This window comes from Gossypium hirsutum, chromosome A02, assembly GCF_007990345.1.
Source record: "Gossypium hirsutum isolate 1008001.06 chromosome A02, Gossypium_hirsutum_v2.1, whole genome shotgun sequence".
NCBI classification, from domain to species: Eukaryota; Viridiplantae; Streptophyta; class Magnoliopsida; order Malvales; family Malvaceae; genus Gossypium; species Gossypium hirsutum.
In genome coordinates, this window is record NC_053425.1 from 79,197,536 (window position 1) to 79,205,343 (window position 7,808).

Consider the following 7,808-nt stretch of genomic DNA (forward strand, 5'->3'; position numbering starts at 1 on the left):
GAGTAAAATGAAAAAGTTGCATTCTACTTGTTAAAGTGCTTTAATTGCTATGAAATTTAAACGTGTAAGTCCTTATATGGTTATTTGACCTTTGGTTAATGGGATGGAGAAATACAGTCATCCATTAAGTGTTTTTTAATGTTATAAGATAAGGTTAAAATGATAATTAGTGAAATAAGGTTAATTAAATTAAACAAGACAAATTTATTAATCATTCTTATCTTTTTACAATCGAAAATGAGAAAATAAGTTAGGGCTTTGAAGCTTTGTTATTTTGGCACCCTTGTAGCTCAATTAAGATATGTTCTTTGCTCGGTTTTAATGATTTTCATGTTTTTGAGATCGTTGCTTCAAGTATTAACTAGCCCATGCTGTAATTTTTGAATTGGTTGATGAATTTGTGAGTTGCCATTGATGATAGCTTGCTGTTTTTTAATGTTGATGATGGAAAATGAATAATTGTTGATAGATTGATATGTTGATTTTTTAGAGAAAATACAAATTAAGGGTTAAATTGTGAAAAGATGAAAATGTGGGGTAAAAGTGTGAATAAATGAGAAATATGGATTACTAAGGGTACCATAGTAATTTGGCACACATGGGTTTGAATTGAATTTGTGTAAATTTGTGATTTTGAGTAATAAGGACTAAATTGTAAAAGTTTTGAAATTCTAAGGGTAAATGTGTAAAAATGCTTTAAAGTGTGTTTTGCATTGAATTGAGTAAATAGATGAATGTACAAGTCAAATTTTGATTATATATAGATCAAGAAAAGCGAAACTCAAATCTCGATCGAGGGAAAAGTAAAGTTCTTGACTAAATGTTCACTTTAGTCGTTTTTACATCCAAGGTAACTTCGTATGTTATAAATTCATTACGTATGCATTTTATCTGCTTTGCTATAGCATGAATTGTGATTATGTGATTACGAATAAGTTCAGAAGAGAATCAAGGGTGATTCGACAGTTGGAAGCCCGGTTGAACCTTAGGAATGGTTTAGGATGCTAGTGACATGTCATTAGGGACATTTGAGTTGGCTTCAGGCCATGATATAGCACTACGGGTGCAAGATAATCTGATTTGGCTTCGGGCCATGCATATCGGTTGATTTGGCTACAGGCCATGATATCAGAAGTACGGATAAGTTACCTTGAGTTGGTTTCGGACCAGGGTATAGGTACTTATCGTGTGAGATCTCTCTGCATCCGACTTCTATTCTGAATGGTTCAACGAGTAAACTAGAGACGAGAATGTGTATGAAATTCACATGAGATGATATAGGTATGTGAAAGAGATATTTGAGCATTGAATCAAGAAAAATGATGATGAAAACATATAATTTTATGAATGAGCACATGAAAGGTTTGTTAGCTAATGAGCTATGTGTTGATGTTTCAATTAATTGAATTATATTTTTGTGATTGCATTAGTTTTATTTCATACGAGCTTACTAAGCTTTTTAAAAGCTTACTTTGTGTGTTTCTTCCCTGTTTAGTAGATAATCAAAGCTAGCTCGGACTCGGGGATCATCGGGAAACGTCATCACCTTATCGATTACTTAGTTGGTACTTTTGAAGTCTTGTAAATTTGGTATATGGCATGTATAGGCTAGTGTCATTATGGCATATTTTGTGTTATGGAATTATAGCCATGTGATTTGGCTTGTATATGGTAAAGTTGTAGGATGTGAATTTTTCTTATAGAATGTGTTTATATATGCTATGTGATGTGTATGGTATGCCTTGTGAATTTGGTCAAGTTGTTGTAGTTGTTTTGATGGTAGGATAAATTGTGAAATGTTCATAGTATTGAATGGATTGTGAATTGGCAGTATGGTATGAGATTAGGGTATTGAATTGGTGTTATTTTGATATTTGAGTTACTTATTTTGAAGGATGAATAAATGTATATTGAAATTAGGTGGAATAGATGAATTTGGCATATGAAATCCATATGATTGGAGTAGTAAATGTGTATTGAATTTACTAGTGTTATTATGGTTTGAAATGTGCATGAGTTGATGATGTTTTGGATGCCTATAAATGTATTGAAATGGTATAAAATGTCTTGTTGTAGGAAGGCATGAGAAGGGTGAGGAAAGTGGCTTAAATCGAGCCTATTTTCACTCCACACGACTAAGCACATGGATGTGTGGCTCGACCGTGTGTGACACATGGCCTTTGTACATGGCTGTGTGTCCCCTGGGGTACCCTTTCGAATTAAGTCAGTATACCCTACAGGTTTGGCACGGCCTAGACACACAGGCGTGTTTACTGACCGTGTGTGGTGATAAACTGTAATTTATACATATTTTTATCCTATGCTTAGCACATTTTATGGATGATTTTTCCTTAAAATTGGTGAATTCGAGGCTCCTAATGCCTTAATTTCATGTTTTATACTTAGGTGAGCATAGGAGAGTGAAAGGAACGAGAAACGGGCCAAAAGCAAAGAAAATGGGCCAATGTACAAAATCAACACGGCCTGGACACGGCCGTGTCAATTTGGCAGAATCGGAGCACGACTCACACGGGTGGACCACACGCCCGTGCCTATTTAACAGGCTTGACCAAGGCCTTAAGCAATTGCACACAGGCGTGTCACACGGGCGTGTTCCTACCGAGCCCAAGTTTAGTCTAATTCGGAAAAGGCCAATTTTGAGGTTTCTTAGGCATTCTAAAGCCTATAAATACACCCTAGAGGAGCAGAAAAAGGAGATACATGGAGAAGAAAGTAGGGAACTGCTCAAAGAAAGTCGATTGATCCTTCTCAGAAGTCGGATTCATCATCAAAACTGAATATCTCCCCTCAATTTTCCTTCAGGAATTTTGGGTATTTCTTTATGTTTTGTATTCATTATTCTTCTGATATGTTTACCTTTTTAGTTATGAACTAAAACCCCTAAATACCTAAGGGGAATGAAACCTAAGATAGATCTTGTTATTATTATCTGAATTGTATGATAAATATTTGACTTGTTCTTAACTATGTATTCTTAATTCTTGTCTTAATATTCCAGGACATTGATTCAAGTTAAGCTCTTATTCAGAGGAGGAATAGACCCTGTCTAAGAGTACATTTGTCATAATTAAGCGGAGTTGATTGTGCGCCTAGAGATAGGGTGACAAGATTTTGCCGGATTAGGGTGAAACCTAATAAGGGGATCCATAGATCGAGTTAATGCAACCCTAGGGAGTTAATTAGAAAAAGATTTCAATTATTCAACCTAGGGTTAGACGTTGTTAGTCTCAAGAAGGATAATAATATAACTTAGGGATTTCTACGGATCAAGTCAAATGAATAAATCGTCCGATTCAGAGTCAAATAACAAGTGAAGTCTAGGTAGATTTTTCCTTAGGTATTGTCTCAATCAATCGAGTTTTCCAAAAGTAATTCCCTAATTCTATTTTATGTGAATTCTTAGTTTAGTTAATTATTTAGTTAAAACAAGCCCCATTATTCTTAGGCTAGATAATAAAAAGATAGTCATTACTAGTACTTTTAGTTCCGTTGGGTTCGACAATCCGGTCTTGCTAAAGCTATACTACTGGTCGATAGGTACACTTGCCTTCATCGTGATAATAGTTAGTTTCAAGAATGAATCATTATAAATATTTATAACTTGTCACGAATATCACACATCAAGTTTTTGGCGCCGTTGCCGGGGAACTAAGATATTAGGAACACTTGTTTTTTATTACTTTAGCCATTTACTTTTACTGCAATTTAAATTTTATTCTAATTTTTTGTTTATTACTAATTCTTCTTTTTCCCTTTTTCTGGCAGGTTCTTATAGTTTATGACTAGAAGAAACCCGTCAAGACCATTACTTTTTGATAGTGAGATCGATCACACAGGTCGCAGAAACCAAAGAGAAATAAGGCGAAGCCTAAGATACACAGAGAACGAGCAAGAGGACAATATTCAAACCACAACTAAGGAGATGACTGAAAACCTGCAATTGATGTTAATCAAAATCCTGCTCCATGCACTATGTATGATTATGCTAAACCTAATTTAACAGGAACTGAGTCAAGTATAGTTCGACTTGCTATTGCTACAAATAATTTTGAACTGAAACCTAACACAATTCAAATGATACAACAGTTTGTTCAGTTTGATGGTTTGCAGGACGAGGATCCCAACGCTCACTTGGAAAATTTCCTAGAATTTTGCGATACCTTTAAAATTAATGGCATTTCTGATGATGCCATACGTCTTTGGTTGTTTCCATTTTCGTTAAGGAACAAAGCTAAATAGTGGTTGAACTCGTTACCAAGAGGGTCAATCACTACTTGGGAACAAATGACCGAAAAGTTTTTATTAAAATATTTTCCACCGGCTAAAATAGCCAAATTACTTAATGATATCTCTTCTTTTGTGTAGATGGATTTAGAAACACTCTACGATGCATGGGAGAGATACAAGGACCTTTTGAGAAGGTGCCCTCACCATGGGTTACCGCTTTGGTTACAGGTTCAAACGTTCCATAATGGCCTGAATCCTTCGACTCGGTAGATGATTAATGTAGCCGCTGGAGGAACTATCAATAATAAGACACCTGAGGCACCTTACGAATTTATTGAGGAGATGTCACTGAATAACTATCAGCGGCAAGTTATGAGAACAAAGCCGATGAAAGCAGCCGGTGTTTTCAACCTCAACGCAGTTACTATGCTATGTAACCAAGTAGAACTCTTAAATAAAAAGATTGATGGTTTGTGTGGTTCTACTCAGGTACATCCAGTGATGAGGTGCGATTTGAATGGAGGAGGAGCATGCACAGAATATCAACCCTTCAACCCTAGCATCAAGGAGGAACAAGTCCAATATATGGGTAACAATAACTCTAGATCCCAAAATAACCTATATAGAAATACTTACAATGCAGGTTGGAAGAACCACCCAAATTTTTCATGGGGAGGCCAAGGAAATCAGAGACCACCTCCAGGCTACCAACAACCACCCTACCAACAAGAAAAGAAGCAGAACCTTGAAGAGATGCTCTCAAAATTTATATCAGTGTCAGAATCTCATTTTCAGAATACCAAGACAACACTTAAGAATCAACAAGCATCGATCCAAGGGCTCGAAACTCAGATTGGACAGCTTGCCAAGTTGATTTTTGAACGACCATAAGGTAGCTTGCCAAGCAACACAGAATCTACCCCAAGGGAGCAACTCAACGCGGTTAATAGTCAAGATGAGGAAGGGTTAGTCATACCTGACCCAGAACCAAGGCAAGAAACTGATATAAGCAAAGGTAAAGGTGAGGTAGACCAAAATGAGCAGAAATCGATATGTACAGAATACAAACCTCGTGTGCCATACCTTAATGCGACAAGGAAAGACCACTCAGATGAACAATTTGGTAAATTCCTCAAACTCTTAAAAAAATTACATATTAACTTACCGTTTATTGAAGCTCTATCGCAGATGCCAAACACAATGAAATTTTTAAAGGAACTTTTAGAAAATAAGTGGAAGTTGGACGAGGCTTCGCATGTGAAGCTAAACGTAGTTTGCTCAGCTATTCTACAGAATAAATTACCCAAAAAAACTAAAAGATCCAGGGAGTTTTATGATTCCTTGCTTAATTGGTAGTTTAGATGTTAATAATGCATTAGATGATTTAGGGGCTAGTATTAACGTCATGCCCTACAAAATGTTTAGACAACTATGTCTTAGGAAACCCAAATAGACTAGGATGAGCATTCAATTAGCAGATAAAACTATAAGATTTCCTAAGGGTATTATTGAAGATGTGCTAGCTAAAATCGATAAATTTATATTTCCCGCTGACTTCGTTGTTCTAGACATAGAGGAGGATAGCAACACTCCTTTGATTTTAGGAAGGCCCTTTTTAGCAACTGCTAGAATGATTATTGATGTTAGCACAGGTGAGCTCACACTTCATGTGGGAGATGCCTACAAGCTCGCAATTCTGACAACACATCAAAAATTGAAGGTGATTGTCTAAACCATTCTACTAAAATTGACAATATGGTGCAACCTACTTTGCAGGAAATGAGTTTGAAGGAAATACATGAGTCATTTTCAAGCAATAGTAGAGGACATATTCATAAAGAACGAAAGCTACAAATCGAGGAGTTAGATGAATGACCGACACATGAATCGAGAACACACAATAAACCAAAACTACATCGTAGATCCTCACATTGTCACTGCCAAACCGAATGAAGAAATTCCTCTTACGTTACTTAGCATTTTCCTATTTGGTACAGTCGAGGTAAGTCATCCCAAGTTCGGCACCTTTAAGGTAAACAATACCCGCCTAAAACCTTATTTTGATGAGATTCAAAGCAGGAATGAGGAGTATAAACTCCTTGAACCACCATGACCATTCAATGGAGAGGTAAGTCGAGCTTAGACTATAAATAAGCACTTTTCGGGAGGCAACCCGAGCACTAACAATATTAATTTCCTTAAATTTTAGTTTTAACATCTAACATACTAACCGACTCATGGAACGTAGGCTTTCAAAAGCACACACGGCCAAGCACACGGGCGTGCTTAGGACTGTGTGGAAACAGGGCAAAGATTTTCCCCAGCACGGGCTACAATTAATTGCCACGATCGTGCGACATGGCTGTGGGAGAACCTGCCAAAACAACACGGGCGTGCGACACTCCCGTGCCTTGAAACCGTGGCTGAACCTGTCAAATTAACACGGGCATACGACACGCCCGTGCCAAGCAACCGTGGGCAAACCTGCCAAAACAACACCGGCATGGACCTTTATACACGGGCGTGGGAGAAGTGAACAAAGACAGACACGACCGTGTGCACCAACACGCCCAAGGTATACGGGCATGGGGAAATTGTCAGATGTGCCCAAATTCAAAATTTGCGAATCACATGGGCAAAAATTGAGGAACACGGGTGTGTTCTCGGGCCGTGTGTCCCAAAATCTATAAATACCGTTCACTATTCATCATCTCCCTCACCCAAAATCCCTAACCCTAGCCGCTGTAGATTCACACGACCTCCCGCCACTCCTGTGCGCTGCCTTCAACCACATTTTTTATGCCTAAGCTCCTCCCTCTTGCATTTGTTTACTCCTTTATCTCAATCTTCTTCAATTATTTTGCTTCTTCCATGATTTCTATGCTCCATTTGACTATTTTACGTGCACATTCATAGTTAAAAACGTAAAAAATGTGTATTTTTAAGTTTTATTTTGGTAATTTTTTTATTATTTTCTTAGTCAGTACATTAGGCTACATTCATTCATGGTTATTATTTCTATAGGTTTCATGCTATTAACCCCACACAAATTCATTCTTTAGACATCTCCATTACTTATTCTCATAGGGTTATTTGGCACATTTACTTTGGCTATTATAGTATAGGTTAATATGTAAGCCCCATGGAAAGTATTCACATACCACTTGAATTTCCATTACAGGCATACCATGTCATCTTCTCGAGGAAAGAAAGCCGCCGTCCCTGCTTCGAAGAAAAGGAAGGGAGCGTCATCTTCCTCAGGTCCTACCGCGAAAATTCGTCACCATTTCCTGCAGTTCCACATTTGGCCCCAAGAAGAACTTTTCCAGATTCTACGGGCCCGACCCTTGGAAGTGGGCCGCTCTAGAACAAGTCCAACTCACGGATGCAATTCGTGCCCTTCTCACCACCGATCCTTGGGGGCTTTTCTTTAAGATTGTTGAGCCGACATATCTCGAACTCATGATGGAACTTTGCACAACGTTCCATCTTCAGACCGTAATGGCCTGTTTTGATGACCCAAGAACAATTCAATTTTTCCTCGGCGGTCTAGTCCGCCA

General features: G+C 37.8%; 1 non-coding gene across 1 annotated transcript; it reads right to left on the reverse strand.

The window, feature by feature from the left end:
* Positions 1-4,349: 4,349 nt before the first annotated feature.
* Positions 4,350-4,460, reverse strand: LOC121217508 (small nucleolar RNA R71). The gene has a single exon (XR_005913592.1). It is a non-coding gene; the product is annotated as a small nucleolar RNA R71 (small nucleolar RNA).
* Between the last annotated feature and the right edge of the window lie 3,348 nt (positions 4,461-7,808).